Raw genomic sequence first — 12,255 nt, 5'->3', positions numbered from 1 at the left:
GACACTATAAAATGCAGTAATCACCATTATGTGCCTTGCAGCCAGAACAATATCAGCACGCTAGGAAGCACCATCGCCATTGCCTGTTGCTTGACGACTCCATTACACCTCGTCACAGTCAAACAGAACAGCTTTCACCTCCAACTTTTGTCCACTCTCCTTTGCCTGTTGTCTAATCATCTCGCCAAATTCTATGGTTGCTATCCTGTTCTCCAGCTGTGAATCGTGGTTGAACCACTTCAAACGTCTGTCGACTTGTTTATCTGACACAGTGAAGTAAAAGTGTACTTACTCACTGTGAAGTAAAAATGCACTGCAGTGATGTTGCAGTGATACTCTTGCCAGAATAACCTACTTTTCATGAAACCAGAGTAGTAGTCAGAAGACTGGCATTTATGCCAGCTGCATTGCGAAGCTCCTGCACAAGAGCAGAGCTTAGCATCTGAGCATTCGCATCATTCTGAGTATTCTTGCATATCATTTTCGCTCGTTAAACCTTGCCACAAGACATTAATTTTCAGCAGCCAAGCCTGACAGCTTTGGTCAATCTTTCGTGCTCTGAGCTGGTTTGATGCAATACTTTTAACGGAATTTCTTTATTGCTGTTTATTATGTGGTCAGTGACAGGATTTTTTTTTATGCAAGAATGTTAAATGGTTCCTTCAGTGAAAAAGCCGGCAGCACCTGTAGCAGCAAAACGGTGCCTAATTTCCCGTTGACTGTGACGCCATGTGAGCACACGAGGCGCGCTCATGACACTAGCTTGCACTTGCTGGCTCGTGTCTCAGCAGAGGAAAGCAAGTGAAGGGGAACATCTGCTGCTGCACTACTTCGCGAGGGGAGAGTGCATTGCTACGACAAAACATCACCTTCCCTCTCACAAGCCTGTGTTACCACCTGTTCCTTGTCTACTCAAGCTCTTGTGTGTGTTCTAACTGCGCCTCGGTGAGGCTAAATCAATATGTGCCAAGCGTCTTAACGTGCCCGCTTGCCCGCGAGGAGTTCATAACTCGGACTGCTCAGTGGCGTTCAGTTGGACATTAAAGTATTCACAACTCATAAGAAGTGCTTAGGTATCCTCGGATTTTCTTCATACTTAATGCACAAACTTCAAAGTCATTTTTCCTGGCGAAATTAGTTAAATATCATCGTCCTTTGTCTGCTGTCCGGCCTTTGTGTGAGCCTTATACATCTTTGCAGCCACTCCTGTCATGCACAGTAATTTGTGTACTTGTGCTTGTATCTTCCATGGCATATGATTAATTAATGCATTTTATTTGCATGATCCAACTAAACATGATCTCAAAAAGCTTCACTTGACTGCTCACATGTCCCTGTGGCTACATTGTGTGGATGTACTATCAGCGTCAAATGAAACGCAAACAGCAGAGTGCATGCCTGTAGCATCACTGAATGTATAGTGCACACACTTGGCCAATCATCACCCTCACAGGCGTGCACATCTGGTTTCACAACACTGTGCAATGATGCTCTATACTGAGATATTTTTCTTTTCTGTTTTGCTTCTTGCTTTCTTAGATTTCTGGATTTTTTTTTTTGCTTTGAAATAAAAGGAAAGCATAACAGAAAGAAAATTTGACTGCATTCAATGTGTTAGAAAACGTTCACTTCAATATTTTTTTCTCACACTTCAATCAAAGGCAGTGTGGCAACACTGAGTCTTGATGAAATGAATTGGCACCCTCGGAAACTGTTCCCACTGGTAATCGAAGCTGATCTTGAAGGCCATGCTTTTGTCTACTGCAAAAACTGGAACTGATTTCAGGAGCTGGGAAATACGTTATGGCCCTCATTCATTGTTTTGCTTTTGCATCTTGGCAGTTTGCTGCTGCTATTTATAGCACTAGTGAAGGAATTGTAGCACAAGTAACACTGACACCTGTGCTGCCCTTTTTGGTGCCAGAGTGTGTGAAGGAAGGCTGCTATCTGGTCTTGAAATCCATCAAAGCAGCCTTATTCCCAGACATCACACAGCCTTGCCAAAATGGCGGTTGGCACGAAGGGTCTAGAGGCAGCGACTTGAAATAGAATTTTCGACTTACCATACCAGAAATGGTTTTATTTCCAACAAACTTTGTTGGGTGTCCTCCAGGTGAAAAGCTGCAACATACAGCTTTAATGTGCCTGAAGGCCCTCGCATGGCAGCAGTAAGTCTACTATCGGCAAACGTATAACATACGAAACACTAATCTGTTAGGATATACATTTACAATGTAGCAAAAGAAATGTGTGAAGTCTAAAGAAACATTCATCTTTTCAGATAATTATATAGTATTTATAAAATAAATTCTTCTTAATGCACAACAAAGCTAAGATGCATATTATATGTATTATACATCCCAAAGGATCACATTTCAAAAATAAGCACTACAGACAACATGTCTAGCATGTACACTCGCCCACAAAATGTTACAGGGTGCGCAAGTGTGTGGCAAAACGACCCTTCTTCCCTTCTAGCTGTGCACCCATGGTATCGAGTTTGCACGCATGCGCGTCCCTCTGAGACTGCAAGCGTGCATGTTTCTGCACTTCCTCCTTGTGCGCCGGCGATATCCGAATGTAGCCGTGAGGTGCCCCTTTTGCGATGGGCGCGAAACTATGTGAAGCCTGAGCTTGCGCGTGCAGCTGCGGCTGCTTTTTGTCGAGTCACGAGCGCCGACGCATACGGCCCAGTGGCGAACCCAGCAAGTAATTTTTTTTTAATGAGCTGCACCATTTTGTGTCCAATCTTTGTTGTTTCTTTTTATGAATGGGGCATTCTCCCACAGAAGAGCATGTCAGAAAATGCCCCCTATAGAAGGAGACAACTCCCATTGAAGACCAGCAGTTAGGACACATGGACTTGTGACAGAAAAGCTGCCGGATGGATCTGGGACAGCGACGCTGGCCTGTACTTTCCTATCATCTCCATTATCCATGGCAACCTGGTATGAAGAGCATGCGTTGGCCATTTATGCTTGAACTACTTTTTCCTGGAAACAGTTAGCAAAATGTTTTGCATGGAACAAAGAAGGTATGTTCACCTTCGCAAGTAGTGGCTCATAGGGAAGGCTGGCACATTGGCTGGAGGGATCAAGGTTGGACATGTTGATCTCGACTGCACTTTTAACTCAAAGTCTATGGCAGCCTGAAAGCAAGAGTGCTTATGCTAATTTTCTGTTTGCCCTACGACATAGAATACACTGCCTACTTAAAGTACTCGGTAAAGCTGTTGAACAAGTTCAACTTCGGAGGAATTGTAGAAGCCCGGTAACCTGGGAAAGTTGGTATGATTTCACTGAGAGGGAAAATTAATTTGCACCCATTCAAATCTGAACTACTGGAGGCACCAGCACCTAAGCCAGAGAACCAGGGGTAGAGAGGTTGGCCAAGACTGCTTTCATCAAAACTCGTAGTAACATGATGGGAAGACTTCTGCCAGCCAATAACCGCTTCAACTAAAACTGTGCAGCATAATGTGGACAAAGCAAGACAAAAGCTATAGAGACAAGCCCATGATAAGTATGCTCATCCCTGTAATGTTGTTTTCCTTTTTCGACGATGCATGGCACAGTTTTACTTCAAGCTCATGTTTACAAAATGGCCTCATACTATGTTTTATTGTGGAGTAACTGTTTAATCCATCACATAGTCAGCGAGATCATTACAACAGTCAAGTGAAACGTTTACCTCTGCAAGCAGCAACAAGCTTTCAGCACAAGCTTGCATGGGCTGTGAATATGCACAGAGTAAGTGTACGACATGGCTTGTTGTGTCAGGTGCACTGTCACATTGGCCAACTGTATGAGGAAGCTGGGAGATTCCAAGCTTGAGAGTATTAGTTATAGTAATGGAAAGAATGTTGTATAGCAATAATTCATTACAATTAAACCTTGTTATATGAAACAATTATAAATAGAATTACTGCCTAAATAACAGGTGGTGAATCACCAAGAGAATTACATGTATATGAAACTTCATACATCAAACTTGCTCATCCATTAAATGGATATATTGAACTCCGTAGCATTGGACACTGGGACACATATTAAAGGCTTCACTGCAGTACATCGGCAGATCCTGGTGGCGCAAATAGGACCTACAAATTCTGCATGGGCTAAAGGGTAGAAAGCGCTGCTCTGAATGTATGTATGTAGTCAAATGCCTTTTTAACAAAGTGCTCGCACCTTCAAAATCCTTCGCTATGCAGGTCACATTGTTTTAAAGGTTGCGCAGCTCACTGCTCACAATAGCTAAGCACTTTCAACAAAAGAAAATCTTTAACAAGAATTCAAGAGAGACTTAATGAAATAGACCGCTAATTTTTCTCTGCAAAATATCCCTGACAGCACGTTCTACTGTAGCCACCCTATGCTCCATTGAGGTTCCCAGCTTGCTCTCCAACCAAATGCAGGAACCATGCAAAGCAAAGCCCCCGATTGTCTAGTGCCCCAAGCCTCCCTTGCTGCAAAATTTTTGGTCGCCTTCGTTGACATTCGCGGCCTATCCATGCATTCTTCAGCCGTTGATCCGTCACAACAAGTAGCATACGAGATGAGTGAATCCTGGAGCAGGGCAACAGAACTAGTAATATCAGCACGCTCTTCAAATACAGTGCTGTTAGCGCTAGCGCACAGCTTACCCTGGTGACATCTTCGCGGGGCAGTGGCGGCACTGGTGCGGCATTCGTTTTATAAACGTAAATCAGCCGCCAGGGACGCATAAGTTTCTTTGTTTTACAGGCAAATTAATTGTGGTCTTCATTGTAGAGCTGTTCAACTGTAATTTAGTGCTTATGCTGACGCTACTTGCTGCATGCAGCGGTTCGTTTTCCTCACGTGATAGTGTGCGACGCTGTTGTATGTCAGCTTTCGGACTTTAAAACCAGCAAGCATCTAAAATGTGCTGCATAATAGACAGCTTTAGTTTAGCGTACGCTATAAAATAGTGGGTCATCACTGCGCATGCGCAGAACGCTAAACGACCCATTGCGTATAGCGTACGCGCACTATTTCTCAGATTTAGCATTAGTGTCTTTGCGTGGTTTGCGGAATTTGCGTGAAACATGGCGGCGGCCCCGGCTGCCAGCTTCGAATTGAATTTGGCGTTGCTTTTGTAAAATGGACTTCGTTCTTTGCAACTGACTGTGTAAATGGCTTTCGCTTAGTCTCAGGCTGCTTCGATGACAGAGTATTATAGATAACCTTGTGGTGTTTTCGAGGTCGCTTCTCGTTTCGAGTGAGTTGAAACCTAACGAAAGAAACATCCGACATGTTAGCACCACCTATAGCTACAGTCGGGAGATAGCCGCAATGACGGCACATGGCTTCTAAGATCTGAACATCTCACAGGCCAACTCAACCTAAAGAAATGTGTGCTGCTTAGCATACGCTATATATACTTTAGCGTATAGCATACGCTATAGTTGCGTACGCTAAATTAAAACTGTAATGTCAGACCCATAAGTTAGCTTCATCCCAATACAGTGGTGTTACGCATTCAACCATGCACTTAGCATTGTGATGAAGTATACCAACAGTGGGAAGGGGTCACAAACACTGGACATAGCAAGGTTACGCGGTCAAGCATACCATAGCGCTGAAGCATACTTAAAGTGGAAAAAGATAAAATTACATGCAGAGTATCCTGTGGGAGTTATCTAAATGATGCATAAGCATTTGCGACTGATCACCTACTGTTTTGTCGTCATATGCTGCTGTGTTTCATATAATTGCGAGAAACGCCACGAAAAAAATCATGAAATGGAGAAGCGCATTTGCAACACCAAAATGTTAAACTGAGACCTGCATGAGTATGAAGCAGAGGCCAGTAGTAGCACTGTTCACTCCTTTTATATCATGGTGCATTTGGATGATGTTGCTGCTTCATGGAAGATGAGCATTGGCCAGTGCGTGCTGTTCTACGTGACGTAATTGAACAGTGTCACGTTAGGTAGACGTCATACGTAGATGTGGTCAATGATGTTGCCTCCTCTCGATGCAAACCATTATCAACTGTACATCAGCGGCCGCTGCTTATGGCACGGCTGCGCAGGCCCGATCTTACAATTCGCTCGCTCATGCGTGCCTTATCTTGAAAGCAATCATCTTACGTGATGGACGGGTTTCCTCATTGGGTAAGCATAGAAACCTTTACGCATTTTGTTTTAAAGTGAAGCTTTCTTTGTCTCTTCCTTTGACTTTCCCACTCTAGCTGCTGCTGTGGACTGCTGCTGATGTCACACACACCACGTCGGGGGGGGAGGGGGGGTGTTCAGAGTGTGTATATACATGACAGGCACAAGTAAGAGAGAAAAGGAGATGGGAGAAGCTTGTTTTCACCCCACCGCATTGAATGTGCACAATGCCCGCTGGAGCTCCCTGGCCGTTGTCACATTAGCCACCTGACAGCTGCAATTATCCGTGACTCCCCTCAGAAGCACTGAAGAAACTGCAGCGCTTATGTGCGAGGCGGGAGGGGACAAAGATAGAACTGTAGAGAGAAGAAGAGGGAGAAGAGGCAGTTCCCATATAAGATGGGGGAAGTGACATGAGAAGGCAAGGAAACTCCACTAACATACAACAGCGGTTGCGGTGTGCTTATGTTCAAGGCACAATACAATACGTTGCTGCTATTTCTGAAAAAATAAACACAATGAAAATATGTCAAGCGGGCAATTCACACAGGGCGTGCAGAAGCAGAGCCGCATTAATTAAAGCACACTGCAGCGTCCAGGAAACGCTACAGAAGTGGTTGACCGTCAAATCAACATTTCTGTGCCCACTGCATTAACTCTGCTGCTATGGCAATGCGAGAGGTCATGGATTTGATCCCAATCGCGGAAGCCACATTTCGACGGGGGCGAAATAGAAAACCCATGTGCACTTAGATTTTGGAACACATTAAAGAACATCACGGTGTCAAAATTAATCTGGAGTCTGCCACTATGCCGTGCTTCATAATCTGAGTGTCATTTTGGCACGTACAGCCCCATAATCCAATTCAAGTTTAAAACTTCTGCCATAACGCGATGTGCCATATGAGGAAATGACAACACTCAACCCTCTCGGGTTATAAGATATGGCCCACAACAATGCCTCATGCAAACACCTCTCCCTGTGTGTTCTGCCTATTACGCAGACAAACAGCAGTGGTGCCCACAAGGTAACGTTTAACATCAATTCGCCAATCTCGTGTTAGCCTAAACGTTGAAGAAATTAAGCTTTAGCCGTCAACACTGCTAATTATCGTCAATCAGAGCATCCAGCATGGAAAGCTTCACTTACATCAATTCCCACAGGGTGTGGGATCTGCATAATTTTTCCCTTATTCCTCATTTTTGTGTGCATAGCATGAACAGGAAGATGTTCCAATGAGCTCTGTTTTATATGTGCAATCTCCGGTTACGGTAAAAGCACCGAAACCCTTAAGAAGTGTACAGGCAGGGATTTAGAGCTATTTCCGGCAGGGTTGTGGTGATTTGGGCCCTTGCTTCGCCTATCTTGCAAGCTCCATATACGAGACTGCAACACAGCCTTGCACATGTTCCCGACTATACATGCGCACATGTGCCGTCATCTGTCACAGTATGAGCACCGAGACATCTAATAACTCACATGACACCCATTCAAAGCTGGTTCTGACGTTGCTGCAGTGATGGACCGCAATACATTACAGAAGCTCCAGTGCATAACACAACTGCATTGCGGTGAAGCTCAGTCTAGGGCATTGGCATTGAAACTTGTTTAAGAAATCACATTTCCTCAAGCCACAACCAGCATGCGTATTCGTGCTCTTAAACTGCACAAGGGCCATCCATATGCCGACGTGTCGGAATGTTAAGTCAGGTGTAGTTCTGACCAGAATGCACATATTGTTTGGCATGTCTAGAAAGTGTTCCTAAAGTCACCTCTGCCGCATTACAGTTGAGTTAAGCAGGGAAGCTTATGCAATGTATTGCACTGAAGCATATTAAAAGCGAAAAATTGCAATTTCATTGCTGTGGTGATTTAAGCCCCTTGTTTGGGGGGCCATGACTGTGCCCCTCTGGAGGGCACAAAGGAGCGAGGAATCATGGTTGGAGAGCATGACACAAACCCTGGCGATGGAGAAACAGCTTTGATGACCTGCTCTACCGAAACTGCAATGCTTGTTCAGCAGGTGTTAATCAAGAAGCTAGAAAAATGAAACCTAGTAGTCCGGATATTTATTGACTACAGCAAGGCTTTTGACAGTCTGCAACACAAGATTCTATTAACAGAGTTGACTGCCAACGGTGTACACGGAATGACATATTTTGTTGTGTTCGTATCTTCTTGATTGCAGGCAATGCGTTGTCATTGGAAATAGTATTTCCTCGGACGGCAATATTGTTAGGTGTCCCACAGGGCAGCATTTTAGGTCCCCTTCGACATTTACGTTAATGACATGATAGACATACGAGGGTTGATCCAGAAATAAGGTTCCCATCAATTTTAGAAGTAGAGAACATTGTTTATTCTCATAGAAATTTACATTATTGGAAAGATGAAACTTACATAATCGCCATCTTTTTCTATGCATTTTTGTATACAGTGCTCCAATTTCTGTATCCCAGTGTCATAGAAGTCTGCCGCCAACCCATTAAGGAAGCATTTCACCTCTTCGACTTCATCGCCTCGGAAGCGTTGGCTACTCAAATGTTCGTTTAGCTTGGGGAACAAGTGATAATCACTAGGTGCAAGGTCCGGACTGTACGGTGGGTGGGGCATGACAGTCGACCCAAAGTTTGTCAAAAGTTCCTGGGTTTGACAGGAGATGTCAGGTCGGGCGTTGTCGTGAAGCAGTGTTACACTGGCTACCAGTTGTCCTCGCCGGCAGTTCTGAATAGCTTGCCTGAGTTTTCATAGTGTTGCACAATAACTCTCAGAGTTGATTGTTGTCCCACGTTCCATTAAATCGATCAGCAGTACTCCCTTATGATCCCAAAAAACAGTGGCCATGACTTTGCCAGCAGAAGGAGTTTGAACTTCTTTGCGACTGGTGACTCTGGGTGACGCCACTCTTGGGATTTTTATTTCATATCAGGAGTGAAATGAAACACCCACTTTTTGTCTCCCATAAAAATGGAGTCCAACAATCCTTCCTTATCTTCTTGACAATATTGAAGAAACTGGCGAGCACAGTCAAGGCGTTTCTCCTCGTAGTCTGATGTCAATAGTTGCGGTATCCATTGAGCACAACACTTCTGATACCCCAATACTTTAGTCAAAGCTCTTTCCACTGTACCGTAAGAACTTCCAGGAATCTGAGCAATAAGTTCACAGATGTTGGTCCTCCTCTTCCGAAGCACTTTGCGTTGGGCCATCTTGATAACCACCTTCGAAACTGACGGTCTTCCACTCCGTTCTTCATCGTGGACTTTCTTTCAACTGGCACTAAACTCCCTAAACCACTTTTGGACGTGTTGAACGGACATGCACTTGTCGCCATACACCTCTGTCAACTGATGATGAATATCCACGGGGGAGTCCCCTCGTACTTGGCGTGATCAACAATGGGAACCTCCATATCGGACGGCTGCTGAGCCAAGAATGAGCGGTGCAGAGAAGCAAAGTGCGGCTGGGGGGAATGGAGAGTGGGGGAACAGCCGCCTGCATGAGTGTTGCCGGATTTCACCTCGCACCTTCCCGTGCGGCTGGAGCTCTTTGGAAACCTTATTGCTCGATGAACCCTTGCAGAAAGCAAGGCAACAACCATTCTATATGTGGATGATACCAGCCTGTTTGTCTCAGGTCTGGAGGCTTGCGATGTCATTCCTAAAGCGAACGCACTCCTTTCCACTTCATTGGGATGGTCCAGCCACAACGGCTTTAAAAATATTACTTCTTTCCAGAACAGTTGAGATTACAAATTTACCAGGCACTATTTGCGTCTCATATTAAATACTGCATGCATGTGTGGGGCACCACTGTGAACACTAACACAAGCTTTTTCTTCAGAAACGTGCACGTCGGAATTATTGCTAACGTTCCATACCTCCACACAACATCACCACTTTTCACCAAATTTAACACAATTTCAAACTGCCAGATCTGTATGGCTTTCCTTTACTCTATTCATATTTTTTTCCTCTAACAAAGTCTCTTCACTTGTAAAATCACTGTCGGGACTACAGCCAGGATAGATGGCTCGTGCCAAAAAGGCTAACAATTTATCTAATGCAATCGCTAACCTGTAATGTTCCTTTACTTCTTAATAAGTATGAAAACCAAGGCATTATTAATGTTCATGTATTTATCCGGAAAGAAACGCGAAATATTTTTTGGTCTACAATCATTCATTACATGATGCCTGCGCGCGGGAACAAATGTATAGATATCCATAACTGGGAGTTACTAATGCGCTGTTCTTTCTCTCTCTCTCTCTCTATAATATATATATATACATATATATTTTGATGGGCTCAGACACTGAACCAGTGTTTACAGTCGTCTTCTCTGAAGGACAAGAAGCCCCCGGAAAGGCTGGTGACGGTCATCGGAGAGGTTGATCTTCCCAACGATGTCAGGCATGTGTTGAACAAAGGTCCGAAATTCAGCCACGAGCCACGGATAGAAGCACATGAGTTCCTGGCACTTAATAGGCGCATAGCAGGAAAGGCGTTGGAAGAAAACCGTGAAAGATGCCTTCTGGATGGTGTGGATACGCTTATAAGATCTACCACCAGCACTAACACGTTGACTAGCAAAGATTCTATGGGAAAGTCGTGTCGTATTTCAGGAAGAATAGACTCCGGCTTCTTCAAGCTGACAAGGATGGTGGGTTTGTGGTGCCCACCGAGGAAGAGTTTCAAAAAAGAGCCGGCGAAGCAATTGCAAAGAACTTCATCCCTCTGAAAGCTAGTGCGACGTGAGTGAGAGGCAAGGCGGCTGCGATGTGCAAAGAATTAGATCTGAGCACGCTGGCCAATGACATTGGTAACAGCAAAAGCAATGCCCTTTCCATGTTCTTTACGGCCAAAATGCACAAACTGTCCGTGCCATTCAGAACAGTGGTCAGCGAAAATGGAACTTGGCTGATTGTGTTAAGCAAGTTTCTTCAAAAGCACCTTACATCCCTTAAAGTTCAAGATCCGTACGCCACAAAGAGTTCAAAAGATGTTGTTAGGTTTCTTGAGGAATGTACTTCCAATGGTTATGTGTTTTCAGTAGATGTTGAAGACTTGTTTTACTCTGTGCCCCACGATGCCTTATTTCGTTCTGTCAGAGATGCTATAGAAAGTAACGGTGCAGTAGAGTTCCAAAACTCCTCTGGCGTGTCAATATATAATTTTATGAAAATGCTAGAATTTTACCTTGATGTGACGTTAATCTCTTTCGAGAACAAGTTTTATCGACAAAGACAAGGGATTTGTATTGGATCCTGCGTAGCCCCGGTGCTTACTAACATTTTCTTAACCTGTATTGACAGCGCCTTGGAGCCAATTTTAACATGGTGCTTGTCCTGTGTCGTTCTCCCCACTTGTGAACGTCTTCGTTCGCGCTGTTCCTTCCTAAATCAAGTATGCACCATCTAGCCCAAATGAATGTTGTCCTGAACTTCTAGGCCCGTTGATTTTTTCATCGCCGCGTCTAGCCATAACCACTATGGTCTAGCCCCAGGGAGCCCAAACAGAGGAAACGAAGGTAGAAATGAACGATAAAGGTAATCTAAAATGACGCAGGAACTAGGCAGCCACCGTACCTGCGGTTAATCAAACATTCAAATTTTGACACTTCACGTGCCAAAGCCGAGCACTGATAATGAGGCACACCGTAGCGGTGAACTGCGGATTAATTTTCACCGCGCGGGATTCGTTAACATGTATTCAACGTACGGTACACGGGCATTGCATTTTTACTTCGTCGAACCCCGTCGAAATGCGGCCTCCACGACCGAGATGTGATCCCACAACCTCACTTTCGCAGCGCAACGCCAAAACCACTAATACAACATGGTGGGTCTAGAAGCCATCAGGACAGTTTCAGTTAGCTGGACCAATAAACCATATTGCTTTTCACAAAATCCCGCAAAAGTTGCAGAGTCCAACATGACGGTCTAATGTGAGGAGTTTATTTTAAACTTGTTTCAATGCCAGGGCAGAATACTCAGACTTCGTCAACGTTACATCGCGATTGCATCTTTTGTCAGAATAGTAGATGCTTTCGGATTGCTACAGGCGCGCCCGTGCAGCCCACGCAGTTCGTGCGTGGTTGCGGGTCGGAGGAGAGAGAT

The 12,255-nt window shown here is 44.5% G+C and overlaps 1 protein-coding gene across 1 annotated transcript in view; it reads left to right on the top strand.

The window, feature by feature from the left end:
* Positions 1–12,255, top strand: part of LOC140213277 (zinc finger transcription factor family protein 17-like) — a 90,536-nt gene that overhangs the window by 41,563 nt on the left and 36,718 nt on the right. The gene's annotated exons all lie outside the window — the stretch shown is intronic.

This window comes from Dermacentor andersoni, chromosome 9 (assembly GCF_023375885.2).
Source record: "Dermacentor andersoni chromosome 9, qqDerAnde1_hic_scaffold, whole genome shotgun sequence".
Lineage (NCBI taxonomy): Eukaryota > Metazoa > Arthropoda > Arachnida > Ixodida > Ixodidae > Dermacentor > Dermacentor andersoni.
Note: the sequence above shows the minus strand (reverse complement) of the source record. Positions and strands in the feature narration are given on the sequence as shown.